Consider the following 18,636-nt stretch of genomic DNA (forward strand, 5'->3'; position numbering starts at 1 on the left):
CTCAGCCATGCATTTATCTGCCAAATCATCCTGTTTCTACCCTCACTGGCAGCGGCACAGGTAGCAATCCAGAAATTACTACCCTGGAGGTCTTGATTCACAGCTTTCTACCTAGCTGTCTAAATTCTCTCTTCAGGCCCTCATTGCTTTTCCTCCCCATGTCACTAGTACCAATATGTACCAAGACATGTTGCTGCTCTCCCTCCTCCTCCAAATTGCTGTGGACTCGATCCAAGACATCCCTGACCCTGGCACCTGTGAGGCAACATCCCATCTAGGTGTCTCGCTCACGTCCACAGAATCTCCTGTCTGTTCCTCTGACTATTGAGTCCCATATCACTATTGTTCCCCTCTTCTCCCTCTTTCCAATATGAGCATTTCCTTTAATGAGGATCAATTCCCATACAATATTCATTTCACAATGACCAAGGAGATGTTTCCTGTGCTGTCTTTAAGTTCACCAGAGCTCTGTTTCCACGTTCCCTTTAAACACAGCAGGGCCTTGATTCTGCATTCCCTTAAACTCACTACAGTGTTTCTCATGGGCCTTTTAAGCTCTCTGGGATCACTGTAAAACATAATACTTCTGTATAACATACAAGTTAAATAAAAGTGCTTGAGGGTATTAATTTGAAAAATATCTAGTAGTCAGGAAAATCTTCTAGCCTAGCATCACCAAACATCCTGAGGATGCCTAATTATTGGAGTTCTACCATAGATTTATTCTAAATCTATCTCTGCGTTATTTTTAAGTGGAAAAGTTTGAAATGCAATCAAGCAGCTGTATCGTTACGTTTAAGGAAGGAGTATCCTTATTCAGTAACGACATAAAACATTTCCCATTATGGTTTGAAAATCAGATGTAGCATGTTCAGTGCTTCAAACATTCAATGAGTCACTAAAAAGAAATGTTGCACTCAAAATGAGTATCTCCGAAATCTTAATAATTGTTCATGCTTGCTTTCTAGTATGGCAGCAATTAGGCTGCTAGAATATAACTAATCACTTAACCCATTTTAATGAACAGGTAATTTCCTACCCTTGAAGTATATTGTTTAATTCTGACGAAGGGTCTCGGCCTGAAACGTCGACTGCACCTCTTCCTAGAGATGCTGCCTGGCCTGCTGCGTTCACCAGCAACTTTTATGTGTGTTGCTTGAATTTCCAGCATCTGCAGAATTCCTGTTGTTTTTGTCTAATTCAGTAAATCTCTTTCTTCCAGTCCACTTGTGCCATCTGCCAATACTAAAGGATCAAGTAAGAGCTATTTCTGATGTTAATTACCTGAATTCATGCTATTAAATATCAATGTATCAGGCAGTTTATTCAATGTAGTTTGTAAAGTTAAACACAGAATATTCAAAGTTAAACCTATCACATTTCAGTTCAAGAAAAATCACAGCTAGTGAGATAAACAACAAACTATTGGAAAAGTGGGTTTAAACACCTTGCATTGAAAGGCTAACAAGATCCATGAAAACCAGCAATCCAGAAAAAGCAAGCAAAAGTCAATATAAATAACTAACAACACTATTGCTCCAAATGTTTATCGAAAAATCCATTCAGCTGCTACCTTAGTTTTACTTTACTGAGCTAAAGCTAAGGATGTGAATTTCTAACGAATGAAAACAAGCAAAAGGACACACTATCGAACACGAAGGCGCCTCTATTTTCTTAAACATTTTGCAAAGATTCGGCATGCCATCTAAAACTTCTACAAATGCATGGTGGAGAGTATCCTGACTGGTTGAATCCCTGTCTGAAAACACCAAGGTCCTTGAATAGAAGATCCTACAAAAGATAATGGATGCAGCTCAGTCCATCACAGCCTTTCCCACCATTGAGTACATCTAGAAGAAGCACTGTCATAGGAAAGCAGCATCCATCATCAAGGACCCCCGTCATCCAAGCCATACTTTTTACTTGCTGCTGCCTTCAGGAAAGAGGTACAAGAGCCTTAGGTCCCACACCACACCAGGTTCCAGAACAGTTATTACCCCTCAACCATCAGGCACCTGAATCAGAGTGGATAACTTTATTCACCCCAACACTGAGGTCCCAACTGATTCCACAAACTATGGAATAACTTTCAAGGACTCTACAACAACTATTCTTAATATTATTACTTATCTATTACTTGGTTTTTCTTTTTGTATTTGCAAAATTTGTTCTCTTTTACACATTGGTTGTTTATCTGTCTTTGTGTGCAGTTTTTTAAAAATTCTATTATGTTGAGGAATTCAAAGTAACTTTATTAACAAAGTACGCGTGTCACCAAATACTCTGAGATTTATTTTCTTGCAGGCATTCACAGTAGAACAAAGAAATACAACAGAATCAGAGCAGAGGAGGTAGCATTGTTTTGTTGGTAAAAAATGAAATCAAATCATTAGAAAGAAGTGACTTAGGGTCAGATGGTGTTGAATCATTGTGGATAGAGCTAAGGAACTGCAAGGGTAAAAAGTCCCTGATGGAAGTTATATACAGACCCCAAAACAATAGTAAGGATGTGGTCTAAAAATTACAATGGGAGATAGAAAATGCATGCCAAAAGGCCAATGTTACAACAGTCATCCAGGATTTCAATATGCAGATAGATTGGGAAAATCAGGTTGCTGCTGAATTCCAAGAAGGAGAATTTCTAGAATCCTACGAGATGGCTTTTTAGAGCAGTTAGTGGTTGAGCCTACTAGAGGATCAGCTACTCTGGATTGGTTATTGTGCAATGAACCGGAACGGTTTGGAGAGCTTAAGGTAAAAGAACCCTTTAGGGAAAGTGATCATAAAATGATCGATTTCACACTGAAATTTGAGAAGGAAAGCTAAAGTCAGATGTATCAGTATTATAGTGGAGTAAAGGGAATCACAGAGGCTTGAGAGAGGAGTTGGCCAGAACTGACTGGAAAAGAACACTGGCAGAGCAGCAATGGCTGGAATTTCCGGAAGCAATTTGGAAGGCATGAGATATATGCATCCCAAAGAGGAAGTATTCTCAAGGCAAGATGACACAACTGTGGCTACCAAGAGAGTTAAAGCCAGCATAAAAGACGCAGAAAGGGCACATAATAGAGAAAAAATTAGTTGGAAGTTAGAGGATTGGGAAGATTTTAAAAACCAGCAGAAGACAACTAAAAATAAGTCATTAAGAAAGTAAAGATGGATTGCAAAAGTAAGCTGACCAATATTAGATTATGAGGACATGCAGTCCTCTTTTATTGCCATTTAGTAATTCATGCATTAAGAAATGATACAATATTCCTCCGGTGTGATATCACAGAAACACAAGACAGACCAAGACTGAAAACAGACAAAAACCACATAATTATAACATATAGTTACAACGCAAGCAATACTGTAATTTGATGAAGAACAGGCCATGGGCACGGTAAAAAAAGTTCAAAGTCTCATCTCACGCAGACGGGAGAAGGAAGAAAACTCTCCCCCTGCCATGAGCTGCCAGCGCCACAAACTTGCCGATGCAGCATCCTGGAAGCACACGTCCACAGTCCGACTCTGAGTCGTCCGAAAACTTTGACCTCCGACACCAAGCACTATCTCTGCCGAGCGCTTCGACCCCAGCCCCGGCCGCCAGCAACAGGAAAAGCCAAGGATTTGGGGCCTTCCCTCTGGAGACTCTCAATCGCATAGCAGCAGTGGCAGCGAACTGGGCATTTCAGAAGTTTCTCTAGATGTTCCTCCGTGCTTCTCACATCTGCCTCCGTCAAATCAGAATTGTGCACGGCCCCCTATTTAACAAATACGATATAATTTCACCGGAGAGGCCATGCGCACTGCGTCGCGCCGCCATCTTCTCCTCCCGCCAAGGTTAAAAAGAATATCAGAAGTTTCTTCAGATACATAAAGTTTAAAAGAGAGGCGGGTGTGAATATCAGACTGCTGGAAAACAATGCTGGAGAGGTAGTAATAGGGGACAAGGAAATGGCGGACAAACTGAATAAATATTTTACATCAGTCTTCACTGTGGAAGACACCAGCAGTGTGGTGGAAGTCCTAGGTGTCGGAGGTCATGAAATGTGTGACGTTACCATTACCAGGGAGAAGATTCTTGAGAAACTGAATGGTCTGAAGGTAGATAAGTCACCTGGACCAGATGGTGTACACCCCAGGATTCTGACAGAGGTGGCTGAAGATATCGTTGAGGCATTAGTAATGATCTTTCAAGAATCACTAGATTCTGGAATGGTTCTGGAAAACTGGAATATTGTAAATGACACTCCACTCTTCAAGAAGGGGGAGAGGCAAAAGAAAGAAAGTTATAGGCCAGTTAGCCTGACCTCTGTGGTTGGGAAGATGTTGGAATCAACTGTTAAAGATGTGATTTTGAGGTACTTGGAGGCATATAAAATAGGGCATAATCAGCATGGTTTCCTCAAGGGAAAATCCTGCCTGATAAATCTGTTGGAATTCTTCGAAGAAATAACAAGCAGGATAGACAAAGGAAATTCAATGGATGTTGTGTACTTGGATTTTCAGGAGACCTTTGACAAGGTGCCACATGAGGCTGCTCAACAAGCTATGAGCCCATGCTATTACAGAGAGATTCTGGCATGGACAAAGCACTGGCTGACTGGCAGGAGGCAGAGTGGGAATAAAGGGAGCCTTTTCTGGCTAGCTGCCGGTGACTAATGGTGTTCCACAAGGATCTGTTCGGACAGATTCTTTTTACGTTATACGTCAACGATTTGGGTGATGGAATTGATGGTTTTGTTGCAAAGTTTGCGGATGATACGAAGATAGGTGGATGGGCATGAAGCTTTGGGGAAGTAGAGAGGCTACAGAAGGACTTAGATTTGAGGAATGGGCAAAGAACTGGCAGTAGGAACCCAGTGTCGGGAAGTGTATAGTCATGCACTTTGGTAGAAGAAATAAAAGGGTTGACTATTTTCTAAATGGAGAGAAAATACAAAACTCTGAGGCTCAAAGGGACTTGGAGTCCCCGTGTAGGGTTCCCCAAAAGGTTAATTTGCAGGTTGAGTCTGTGGTGAGGACAGCAAATGCGTGTTAACATTCATTTCAAGTGGACTGGAATAGAAAAGCAAGAGTGAAATGTTGAGACTTTATAAAGCACTGGTGAGATCTTACTTGGAGTATTATGAGCAGTTTTGGGTGCCTTATCTTAGAAATGATGTGCTGAAACTGGAAAGGTTTCAAAGGAGGTTCGCAAAAATGATTCCAGAATTGAATGGCTTGTCATCTGAACAACCCATCATATGAACCTTGATGGCTCTGGGCCTGTATTCACTGGAATTCAGAAGAATGCGGGGTGATCGGGACTACAGAGCGTCGTGGGAGCTGAATTGTGAAGGAAGGCAGTTTTTTTTTAAACTTCTTCGAGTGCAAGAAGGGCGAGACTGCGCAGGCGCGTGACGTCAGCAGGACCGCACGGAGAGTTTAAAAAGGAGACCACCCTATACAGCGGGCAGCTGTCGGAGTGGGCAGCGGAGTGAGCGGTAGTAGAGTGTAGGGCTTTGGCTTCAACGGGCTTAGGCGGTAAACGGGAAGAGGCTAGAGCGAAGCGCCAACTCTTTTTTCTCTCCCCCCCCCCAACCCCTTTCACGAATCGGCCCGGACAGACAGGAACAGCAGGGCTCTCACAGCTAACGGTTTAAAAAGTTTGTCTGTTTGGCAAGGTAAGTGGGTGAGTAGACTTATTTTTCCTGTTTCATTCCTGTAGAATTAGATAGCATGCCTGCAGGGTTAGTGCTTTGTTCAGGGTGTCAGATGTGGGAATCCTGGGAGACTTCCAGCCTCCCTGATGGCCACATCTGCGCCAGGTGCACCGAGTTGCAGCTCCTCAGAGACCGTGTTAGGGATCTGGAACTGCAGCTTGATGACCTAGTGCTTATCAGGGAAAGTGAAGAGGTGATAGACAGGAGCTACGGGGAGGTAGTCATCCCTAGGCTACAGGAGTCAGAACACTGGGTCACTGTCAAGAGAGGGAAGGGAAATGCCCGGATAGTGGAGAGCACCCCTGTGGCTGTCCCCCTCAGCAACAAAAATCTTGTTCTGGATGCTGTTGAGGGGGATGACCTGACGGGGAACGCCCACGGTAACCGGGTCTCTGGCACTGAGCCTGGCGCTGTTGTGCAGGAGAGAAGGAGGGAGAAGAGAAATGCGGTAGTCGTGGGGGATTCCATAGTCAGGGGAACAGACAGGAGATTCTGTGAGCCTGACAGAGATACCCGCATGGTGTGTTGCCTCCCAGGTGCCAGGGTACGGGATGTCTCGGATCGGGTCCTGAATATTCTAAAGGGGGAGGGTGAGCAGCCAGTTGTCTTGGTACATGTTGGTACCAATGACATAGATAGGACAAAGGAGGAGGTCCTGAAGAGAGATTTCCAGGAATTAGGAAGGAAGCTGAGAAGCAGGACCTCCAGGGTAGTAATTTCGGGATTGTTACCCGTGCCACGTGCTAGCGAGGGCAAGAGTCGTCGGATCAGGCAGATGAATGCCTGGCTGAGAGACTGGTGTAGGGGTCAGGGCTTCAGATTCTTGGATAATTGGGATCTCTTCTGGGGAAAGTATGACCTGTTCAAAAAGGACAGGTTACACCTGAACCCGAAGGGGACCAATATCCTGGCGGGAAAGTTTAATAGAGCTGTTAAGGAGGGTTTAAACTAATTTGGAAGGGGGATGGGAACCGGAATGATAGAGCGGAGGAAGGGGAAAACAGAAATAAATCTAAGATAGTGAGCAGTAAAGATATCAGGAAAGACAGGCAGGTGATGGGGCAAATGTGTAGCCATTGGGATGAGTTGAAGTGCAATAAAGTTGCAGTGAAATCAAAGCAAAAAGTATCAAATACTGGTCTTAAGGTGTTGTACTTAAATGCACGCAGCATAAGGAATAAGGTGGATGATCTTGTTGTACAGCTACAGATTGGCAGGTATGATATTGTGGCCATCACTGAGACATGGCTAAAGGATGCATGTCTCTGGGAGCTGAACGTTCAAGGATACACAGTGTATCGGAAGGATAGGAAGGTAGGCAGAGGGGGAGGCGTGGCTTTATTGGTAAGAAATGATATTAAATCATTAGAAAGAGGTGATATAGGATCGGAAGGTGCAGAATCTTTATGGGTTAAGCTAAGGAATAGCAGGGGTAAAAAGACCTTGATGGCAGTTATTTATAGGCCTCCAAACAGCTGCAGGGATGTGGACTACAAATTACAACTGGAAATAGAAAAGGCTTGTCAGAAGGGCAGTGTTATGATAATAGTGGGGGATTTTAACATGCGAGTAGATTGGAAAAATCAGGTCGGCACTGGATCTCAAGAGAGAGAATTTGTAGAATGTCTGCGAGATGGCTTTTTAGAACAGCTTGTTGTTGAGCCCACTAGGGGATCGGCTGTACTGGATTGGGTATTGTGTAATGAACCGGAGGTGATTGGAGAGATTGAGGTGAAGGAACCCTTAGGAGGCAGTGATCGTAACATGATTGAGTTCACTGTGAAATTAGAAAAAGAGAAGCCGAAATCTGATGTGTCGGTGTTTCAGTGGAGTAAAGGAAATTACAGTGGCATGAGAGAGGAACTGGCCAAAGTTGACTGGAAAGAGACACTGGCGGGAAAGACGGCAGAGCAGCAGTGGCTGGAGTTTATGCGAAAAATGAGGAATGTGCAAGACAGGTATATTCCAAAAAAGAAGAAATTTTCGAGTGGAAAAAGGATGCAACCGTGGTTGACAAGAGAAGTCAAAGTCAAAGTTAAAGCAAAGGAGAGGGCATACAAGGAAGCAAAAATTAGTGGGAAGACAGAGGATTGGGAAGTTTTTAAAACCTTACAAAAGGAAACCAAGAAGGTCATTAAGAGAGAAAAGATTAACTATGAAAGGAAACTAGCAAATAATATCCAAGGGGATTACTAAAAGCTTTTTCAAGTATATAAAGAGTAAAAGACAGGTGAGAGTAGGTATACGATCGATAGAAAATGATACTGGAGAAATTGTAATGGGAGATGAGGAGATGGCAGAGGAACTGAACAAGTATTTTGCATCAGTCTTCACTGAGGAAGACAGCAGGATACCGGACACTCAAGGGTGGCAGGGAAGAGAAGTGTGCGCAGTCACAATTACGACAGAGAAAGTACTCAGGAAGCTGAATAGGCTAAAGGTCGATAAATCTCCTGGACCAGATGGAATGCACCCTCGTGTTCTGAAGGAAGTAGCTGTGGAGATTGCGGAGGCATTAGCGATGATCTTTCAAAAGTCGGTAGATTCTGGCATGATTCCGGAAGATTGGAAGATTGCAAATGTCACTCCGCAATTTAAGAAGGGGGCAAGGAAGCAAAAAGGAAATTATAGACCTGTTAGCTTGACGTCGGTGGTTGGGAAGTTGTTGGAGTCGATTGTCAAGGATGAGGTTACAGAGTACCTGGAGGCATATGACAAGATAGGCAGAACTCAGCATGGATTCCTTAAAGGAAAATCCTGCCTGCCAAACCTATTACGATTTTTTGAGGAAATTACCAGTAGGCTAGACAAGGGAGATGCAGTGGATGTTGTACATTTGGATTTTCAGAAGGCCTTTGACAAGGTGCCACACATGAGGCTGCTTACCAAGATAAGAGCCCATGGAATTACGGGAAAGTTACAAATGTGGATAGAGCGTTGGCTGATTGGCAGGAAACAGAGAGTGGGAATAAAGGGATCCTATTCTGGTTGGCTGCCGGTTACCAGTGGTGTTCCACAGGGATCAGTGTTGGGGCCGCTTCTTTTGACATTGTACATCAACGATTTGGATTATGGAATAGATGGCTTTGTGGCTAAGTTTGCTGATGATACGAAGATAGGTGGAGGGGCCGGTAGTGCTGAGGAAACGGAGAGTCTGCAGAGTGACTTGGATAGATTGGAAGAATGGGCAGAGAAGTGGCAAATGAAGTACAATGTTGGAAAGTGTATGGTTATGCACTTTGGCAGAAAAAATAAACGGGCAGACTATTATTTAAATGGGGAAAGAATTCAAAGTTCTGAGATGCAACGGGACTTGGGAGTCCTCGGACAGGATTCCCTTAAAGTTAACCTCCAGGTTGAGTCGGTAGTGAAGAAGACGAATGCAATGTTGGCATTCATTTCTAGAGGAATAAAGTATAGGAGCAGGGATGTGATGTTGAGGCTCTATAAGGCGCTGGTGAGACCTCACTTGGAGTACTGTGGGCAGTTTTGGTCTCCTTATTTAAGAAAGGATGTGCTGACATTGGAGAGGGTACAGAGAAGATTCACTAGAATGATTCCGGGAATGAGAGGGTTAACATATGAGGAACGTTTGTCCGCTCTTGGACTGTATTCCTTGGAGTTTAGAAGAATGAGGGGAGACCTCATAGAAACATTTCGAATGTTGAAAGGCATGCACAGAGTGGATGTGGCAAAGTTGTTTCCCATGATGGGGGAATCTAGTACGAGAGGGCATGACTTCAGGATTGAAGGGCGCCCTTTCAGAACAGAAATGCGAAAAAATTTTTTTAGTCAGAGGGTGGTGAATCTATGGAATTTGTTGCCACAGGCAGCAGTGGAGGTCAAGTCATTGGGTGTATTTGAGGCAGAGATTGATAGGGTATCTGAGTAGCCAGGGCATCAAAGGTTATGGTGAGAAGGCAGGGCAGTGGGACTAAATAGGATAAAATGGATCAGCTCATGATAAAATGGCGGAGCAGACTCGATGGGCCGAATGGCCTGCTTCTGCTCCTTTGTCTTATGGTCTTATGGTGACCTAATGGAAATCCATTGAATGATGAAAGTGCTTGATAGAGTAGATGTGGAGAGGATGTTTCCTATGGTGGGAGAGTCTAACACCAGAGAACACAGCCTCAGAATAGAGAGGCGTCCTTTTAGAACGAAGATGAAGAGGAATTCTTTTATCCGGAGTGTTGAATCTGTGGAATTCGTTGCCATGGGCAGCAGTGGCGATCAAGTCCTTATGTATATTTAAGGAAGAGATTGATAGATCCTTGATTGGTCAGGAGATTGGGGCTGAGGAAAAATGAATCAGCCATGATGAAATGGCGGAACAGACTCAATGGGCCAAATGGCTTAATTATGCTCCTATACCTTATGGTCTTAATCAATGGAAAACTACACACAAAGACTGATAAACAACCAATGTATAAAAGACAATCTTCACTCGCCCCTCACTGAACTGATCCCATAACCTAACACATGTTTTCGATACTTATTGCCTACTTACTTGATATCAGTATTTCATTTTTCTTTTTGTTTTGCAGTTTGTTGTCTTTTACACATTTGTTGTTTGTCTGTCCTTTTGGGTGCTGACTTTCATTGATTCTATTATGTTTCTTAGATTTACTGTGAATGCTCACAAGAAAATGAATCTCAGCATTGTATATGGTGGCGTGGCACATGTACTTTTGATAATAAATTTACTTTGAATTGAAATAAATGCAAGAAATACTGTTTTGGAATTTTAACAAGTTCCACCCCCCTCCCCAACTTAATAAAGTAATTATTTTTAAGTCATTACATTTTTTTTATTTACATGTATTATAAGCGGTTTAAACACTAGCACTTTATTTAGGACAAACCAAAAATTGTAATAGAAGGGTGGCCACATTCTAGAAGGGCTATATAATTCCAGGAGGGAATTCTGAACTCTATTTGCTAAATATTTAAGCTTCATCTTACACAACATGCTGAAGAATCAGTAGATCAGGCAACATCGTTAGAAATGACAGTGTGTTGAGGTGAGACCCTTCATCAGAATTGGAAAGGAAGAGGGGGTGGGGGGAGACACCAGAGTAAGGTGGTGTGGAGTGGGGAACTAGCAGGTGATCAGTGAAGCCTGGGGGAGGGATGATGAAGAAAGAAGCTGGGAGTTGACAAATAGAAGAGGTAAAGGGCTGGAGAAGAAGGAATCTGATTGGAGAGGAGAGTGGACCATGGGAGAAAGGGAAGGAGGAGAGGCAGTAGAACAGTGATAGGCAGGTGAGGAGAAGAGGCAGAAGGGGGCCACATTGGGGAATTGAAGACAAGTGAAGGGAGACGGGAAAAATTACTGGAGTGACACGGGTAGATATAAGATTGATTGAAAATGATGCTGGAGAAATTATAATGGGTAACAAAGAGATGGCAGAGGAACTAAATGAGTATTTTGCATCAGTCTTCACAGTGGAAGACATTGGCAACATACCTGATAGCCAGAGGTCTCAGGGAATAGAATTAGGTACAGTCAAGATTACTAGAGAGAAAGTGCTTGGGAAGCTAAATGGACTAAGAATAGATAAGTCTCCTAGACCGGATGAGGTGCACCCACGGGTTCTGAAGGAGGTGGCTTTGGAGATTGTGGAGGCATTGGAAATGATCTTCCAAGAATCAATAGACTCTGGCATGGTTCCGGAGGACTGGAAGGTCGCAAATGTAGTTCCACTGTTTAAGAAAGGAGGGAGGCAGCGAAAAGAAAATTACAAACCTATTAGTCTGACATCGGTAGTTGGAAAGTTATTGGAGCCGATCCTCAAGGACGAGGTTATGAAATACCTCGAGATGCATGACAAGATAGGTCCAAGCCAGCATGGTTTCATGAAGGGAAGATCCTGCCTTACCAACCTATTGGAATTTTTTGAGGTAATCTCAAATAAGTTTGACAAGGGAGAAGCTGTGGATGTTGTGTATTTGGATTTTCAAAAGACCTTCAATAAGGTGCCACATATGAGGCTGCTTAATAAGATGAAAGCCCATGGAATTATAGGAAAGAGATTGAAATGGGTGGAGCATTGGCTGATAGGCAGAACACAAAGGGTGGGAATAAAGGGATCCTATTCTGATTGGTTGCCGGTTACTTGTGATGCTCCGCAGGTGTCGGTGTTGGGACCGCTTCTTTTTACGATGTATATTGATGACTTAGATTATGGATTAAATGGTTTTGTGGCTAAATTTGCAGATGACACCAAGACAGGTGGAGGAGCAGGAAGTGTTGAAGAAATGGAAAGGTTGCAGAGAGACTTTGTCAGTTTAGGAGAGTGGGCAAAGAAATGGCAGATGAGATACAATGTTGAGAAATGTACGGTTGTACATTTTGGAAGAAGAAATAATCAGGCAGATTATTATTTAGATGGGGAGAAAATGCAAAAATCGGAAGTGCAAAGGGACTTGTGTGTCCTCGTGCAGGGTACCCTAAAGGTTAACCACCAGGTTGAATCGGCAGTAAGGAAAGCGAATGCTATGTTGGCACTCATTTCAAGAGGAATAGTACACAAGAGTAAGGAGGTGTTGATGAGGCTCTTTGGGGCACTGGTGAGACATCATCTGGAATACTGTGTGCAGTTTTGGGCCCCCTATCTTAGAAGGGACGTACTGATGTGGAGAGAGTTCAGAGAAGATTTACGAGGATGATTCCTGGAATGCAGGTGCTAACATATGAGGAGCATTTGTTGGCTCTTGGACTGTATTCATTAGAGTATAGAAGAATGAGAGGGGATCTCATAGAAACATTTCGAATATTGAAAGGGTTGGACATAGTAGATTTGGAAAGGCTGTTTCCCTTGGTTGGTGGGTAAGTCCAGGACAAGAGGCCACAGTTTTAGAATTAGAGGGTACCCATTTAAAACAGATGAGGAGAATTTTTTTTAGCCAGAGGGTCGTGGATTTATGGAATTCATTGCCACATACAGCTGTGAAGGCCCAATCATTGAGGGCGTTTAAGGAGGAGATTGATAGGTATCTAATTAGTCAGGGTATCAAGGGATATGGGAAAAAAGTCGACAATTGGAACTAGATGGGAGAATAGTTTAGCTCATGGTGGAGTGGCGGAGCAGTCTCGATGGGCCGAATGGCCTACTTCTGCTCCTTTGTCTTGTGATCTTGTGAAGTTGAAGAAATTAAAGTTCATGCCAGCAGGTTGGAGGCTACCCACACAGAATCTGAGGTGTTGCTCCTCTACCACACTTGGAAGAGGCCATGGTTGTGAATGGATGGGAATGGTGATTGGAATTAAAATAGTTGGCCACCAGGAAATTCCACTTTAGAAGATGGAGTGAAGGTGCTTGACAAAACTGTCCCCAGATTTACATTGGATCTCATCAATGTTAAGGAGGCTGCACTGGGAGCACTCAATATAGATGACCCCAACAGATTCACAGGTGAAGTGTTGCCTCACCTGGAAATGAGGCCCTGAGGGAGAAGGAGAATAGGCAGGTGTAGTATTTTCTGTTGCTTGCAGGAATATGTGCCAGGAGGGAGATTAGAGGGAAGGGACGAATGGACAAGGGTATCACAGAGGGAGCTATCCCTGCGGAAAGTTGGGGGGGGAGAGAACAGTAAAAATGTGTTTGGTGGTAGGATCCCATTGAAGATGGCAGAAGTTGCCACGAATGATGCATTGCATGAGGCTCATGGGGTGGTAGATGAGGACAAGAGGAAGGAAGGAAGACACAGACTTTTCATTCATTCGAAAGATGGTGAGGACAGATTAGCAAATCATTGTTGAGATCTGCAATATCGAATCAAAAACTGTATTTTTTACTACCTTTGCAGCGACATTTAAGGTGAGAGATGGCTATTTCAAATGAGATGTGAGGGGCAAGTTTTTTTTTTACACAAAGAGTGGTAGGAACCTGGAATGCACTGGCTGAGGTGGTGGTAGAGGCAGATACATTAGGGACTTTTAATAGATGTTTAGATAGGCACATGGATGTGATGAAAATGGAAGGATATGGGCATTGAGTAGGCATAAGGGATTAGTTTAGCTGACCATTTGATTACAAATTTATTTGGTTCAGCACAATATTGTGGGCCAAAGGACCTGTTCCTGTGCTGTGCTGTTCTGTCCCAAGAGAAACTGATCATATTGGGTGGGGCGCTTGATTATATATTTATTTATTGAGACACTTTGAGATGCACCATCCATCAACTCCCGATTTAACTCCCTAATCACGGGACAATTCACAATGACCAATTAACCTACTAACCAGTACACCTTTGGACTGTGGGAGGAAACCAGAGCACCAGGAGAAGACCCTTGCAGTCACAGGAACATTAAAACTCCTTACTCAGATAGCAAGTGTAGACACAATCTGTAGAGGGGAGGCTGGTTACTATAGGGAAGGCAAGGGAGTGGAGGGCAGTCTTCTACTAGAAGATATTTTCAGCTATATTCCTATAGCTCTGGAGCCTGTGACAAAATCGGGTGATGAAAACTTCTCTTCCCACTACAAAGTTTATGAGCAACAGTTGCATTTCAATATAACCAATATCTTGCCCTCTGGCTTTATCGATCCTGCCAGATACTGTACTGTGTTGGGTGACATAATTTATTGCTAAGTTAAAGTTACATGAAAGCACATGCAGACACAAGAATCAAAAGCAATAGACCCCCAAGCCTGTTCCGTCGTTTGACAGTTTCCGCCTGCGCAAACCACCGATCCCTAAGAGTTTCTTGACTGGTCAGGGCATCAAAGTTTATGGCGAGAAGGCAAGTGTATGGGGTTGAGTGGGATCCGGAATCAGGTATGATGGAATGGCGGAGTAGATTCTATGGGCTGAATGGCCTAATTCTGCTCCTATGTCTTATAATCTAACCTCCTACCACGCCTACCCCATCGCATGTTTATCGAGTATCTCCTCTGCTTGTGCCTTGCAACTATCAGGGACGCTGCATGAGTGTTGCTCGAGTTCGGCAGTTCTAGGCACTCACGGCTACCGAGTAAGTTCTCTGCCGTCTGCGTTTCGATCCCCTCAAAACTTGATACAGCTCTTGCTTTTCTTCTCGGCGTGGGGTCGCCCAGGAAGCTCAGCCTCTCCGGCCGACAACGACTCTGCAGCCCCACCACTCGATCACTCACAACTTCGGTGAAAAAGCAACATGAAACCGCCAACAGCGAGCAACTCCTTGGGGGAAGTAGGCAGCCCCCATCGCACTAGAGCGCCTGTCGCCTGCCCCTCCCCAACCTTCAGCGCTGCTCCCTCAACCCCCGAACCCGAACCCAACCCGACGCCGCCGCCACCACCCATACAACTTGTGCAACGACTACTCACCTCCACCCAGGCCGTGAGACACCGCCACCCTCCTCAGTCCGCCCGTAACCGCACACAGTCACTATCCCGCCGCCTCGGGCCGATCTTCCCTCACCCGCTCCCACCCAGCGCTCCGTCTGATCATTGGCAGCCGGAAACATCCAATCACCTCGCGGCATTGGAGGGAGCAACCAATGGAGGAGAGATGCGTCAAATGGGCGGTGCCTGCAGTCCGTCCATCATCCGAAGGCAAGAGGGCTGTGCTGGTGAATGGGTCGGCATACTGTATCACGGTTGGTGACCGGAGTAAGAGATATCACAGAGGGAGGGTAATAGGGGTGAGGGAGATCAGCGGAAGATGTTCGTGACGGTACAGCACCATCGGTTTACTGATAGTAAAGCTCAAAACGATCTCTGAAAAATTATGAGTTCGTAACCTTAAAAGAAGCTTCAAAAACATATCTTCAGACTCAGAATCAGGTTTATTATCACCGGCATGTGTCGTGAAATTTGTTAACTTAGCAGTAGCAGTTCAATGCTGTACACAATATAGAAAAAAGAAGAAAAAAACAACAATAAATAAATAACTAAATCAATTACAGTATACTTATACTGAATAGATTAAAATCGTGCAAAAAAAGAGAATACAGTACAGATGATGTTATTAGAGGGACAAATTACATTTTGAGAAAATCTGCAGAAAATAAAATACCCGACTATATAACCATATTAACAAAAAAAGCAGTCTTAAACCAGAGCATTACATCATTAATATTATCGGAGATTATTGGTTATTGGCCCTTCCAGACCATCTACATCCATGTGAACAATTAAACTACGCAGCTATATGTCTTTGGAATGTGGAAGGAAACCCACACAGCCACAGGACCTGTTTCTGTGCTTTATGACACTATCATGTGGAGAAGACAAAGGAAATCATTGTGGATTTCAGGAAGGTGCAGCTGAACCATCTTCCTCTGCAAATACACCAAGTTCCTGGGAATTCACATCATGGATGTCCTCACCTGGTCTCGTAATATCACTTCCCTGAACAAGAAGGCACAGCAGTACCTCCACTTCCTAAAAACTTTGAGGCAAACAAGGCTGCCCCTCCCATGTTAACTGTGTTTTACAGGAGCACCATCGAGAATGTTCTGACAAGTTTCATCTCCATCTGGTATGGAGCAACCGAGCATCAGATCAGGAGCCCCTACTAAGGACTGTGAGAACAGTTGAGAGGATCAGAGGGGTCTGCATCGGGGATATTTATCAGGAGCACTGCTTACGCAGGGCCCTTAGTATTATCGAGGATTCCACCCATCCATCCAGCATCTTCTTTGACATCCAGCTCCCTTTGCAATCTCAACCCCACATCTTGGCTACTATTTGGAGGCCTAAATATAGATGATTCCCATAATTGTTTTTTTTACCCTTGCAGTTTCTTAACTCCACCCACAAAGATTCAATATTCTCTGACCCTATGTCACCTCTGTCTAAAGATGTAATTCCATCTCTTACCAGCAGAACCACGCCACCACCTATGCCTTCCTGCCTGTCCTTTCAACACAAAGTAGATCCTTTGATGCTAAACTTCCAACTATGACCTTCTTCCAGCCATGACTCAGTAATACCCACAACATCATACCGACCAATCTCCAATTACGTCACAAGATCGTACACCTTATTCCAAATGCCACATGCATTTAAATACAGCACCTTCAATCCTGCATTCTTTGCCCTTATGAATATTGCCTCTGTGATACACCTTAACTCTTTGCTCCGTCTGCAGTTGTACCCAATCATTGGCTTGTCCTTCCTTACATTCATATTACATATTACATCATCTTCTTGTAAACTTGCTGGCTCATCCTCAGATCTATCATACTGCTTCATAAGTTACTGTGTTATGTGTGCTATGTGTACCACGGTGTTTTACACCCAGGTTTGGAGAAATGTTGTCTCATGTCTATATACATTATATACGTTAAAAACATGTATATAGTTAAATGACAATAAACTTGACATGACTTGACATGACTTGACATATTAATGAAATGAAATATCTTTATTGTCATTGCATAGTACAATTTGTCATGAACCAATACAGCATAAATGAGTTTGCAACTCTCATACTCAATGCTATAAAACAACAAATAAAATAAATAAACAATAAATAAAATCAAGTAACCAGTCAATTTAATCCTTTTCAAAAGCAAGCAAATCTCTTCCAAAAAACCAACACACAAAATGCAGGAGGAACTCAGCAGGTCAGGGTGTTTATGGAAATGAATAAACAGTTGACGTTTTGGGCCAAGACTCTTCTTCAGGGCAGAAAAGGAAAGGGGAAGATGTCAGAACTGGAAAGGAAGGGACAAGCTCCAACAAAGGAAAATAAAGTGGTTGGTTAATTAACATATGTTGATATAGAGAGACTCATGCCCAAAATGATGAATTAATGGCCGAATCCTTTCAGTCTTTGTCTGGGTGTTGTTTCCATCACTCTCTACCACTTGCCATGGGCACATATTCACTGTTTGTTTTCCTACATCACGACAGGCTTCAGGTGGTGGTGTGTGTGTGTGTGTGTGTGTGTGTGTGTGTGTGTGTGTGTGTGAGTTTGTGTATGTGTGTGTGTGCGTATGTGTGTATGCGTAGTGTGCGTGTGTATGTCTGAATATGTGTGCGAGTCTGTGAGTGTGTATGCATACATGTGTGTGTGTGAGTTCCTGTTTGTGCATGTGTGCCTCTGCACGTGTGTGTATGTATGTGTGTGTATGCATGCATCTCCATGTGTGTGTGTGAGAGTTTATGTATGTGCATGTGTGTACGCATGTGTGTGTTTGTATGTGTGTGTATACATGTGTGTCTGCGTGTGTGTGTGTAAGAGTTCATGTATGTGTGTGCGTATGTGTATAGGTATGTGTGTGTCTGTGCCTGTGAGTGGGTATGTAGTCATGTGTATATGTGTGAGAATACATATATGAGCACGCATGCATGTGTGTGTATGTATGTCCGTGAATGCATGTGTGTGTGTGTACGTGTCTCTGAGTGTATATGTGTGAATGTGTGTGTGTGTGTGAGAATTTGTGTCTGTGCATGTGAGTGTGCATCTCTGTGTGTGTGAATGCGTATCTATGGGTGTGTGTGTCAGTGTGTGTGTATGTGAATGTGTGTCTGTGTATGAGTGTAAGTGTGTGTGTGAGTTTGTGTATGTGTGTGTGTGCGTATGTGTGTATGCGTAGTGTGCGTGTGTATGTCTGAATATGTGTGCGAGTCTGTGAGTGTGTATGCATACATGTGTGTGTGTGAGTTCCTGTTTGTGCATGTGTGCCTCTGCACGTGTGTGTATGTATGTGTGTGTATGCATGCATCTCCATGTGTGTGTGTGAGAGTTTATGTATGTGCATGTGTGTACGCATGTGTGTGTTTGTATGTGTGTATACATGTGTGTCTGCGTGTGTGTGTGTAAGAGTTCATGTATGTGTGTGCGTATGTGTATAGGTATGTGTGTGTCTGTGCCTGTGAGTGGGTATGTAGTCATGTGTATATGTGTGAGAATACATATATGAGCACGCATGCATGTGTGTGTATGTATGTCCGTGAATGCGTGTGTGTGTGTGTACGTGTCTCTGAGTGTATATGTGTGAATGTGTGT

At 43.6% G+C, this 18,636-nt stretch overlaps 1 protein-coding gene across 5 annotated transcripts in view; it reads right to left on the minus strand.

Annotated features, from left to right (window-relative positions):
• The window catches only part of hycc1 (hyccin PI4KA lipid kinase complex subunit 1), a 118,137-nt gene extending 103,052 nt beyond the window's left edge, over nucleotides 1–15,085 (minus strand). For 3 of the 5 annotated variants that reach the window (XM_063069402.1, XM_063069400.1, XM_063069405.1), the window contains exon 1: nucleotides 15,003–15,085. The gene's annotated coding sequence lies outside the window, so the exon portion shown is untranslated. Of the gene's footprint in view, nucleotides 1–1,039; nucleotides 1,246–15,002 lie in introns of all 5 variants that reach the window. The other 2 variants (XM_063069401.1, XM_063069403.1) reach the window with 2 other exon arrangements.
• Between the last annotated feature and the right edge of the window lie 3,551 nt (nucleotides 15,086–18,636).

This window comes from Mobula hypostoma, chromosome 17 (assembly GCF_963921235.1).
Source record: "Mobula hypostoma chromosome 17, sMobHyp1.1, whole genome shotgun sequence".
NCBI classification, from domain to species: domain Eukaryota; kingdom Metazoa; phylum Chordata; class Chondrichthyes; order Myliobatiformes; family Myliobatidae; genus Mobula; species Mobula hypostoma.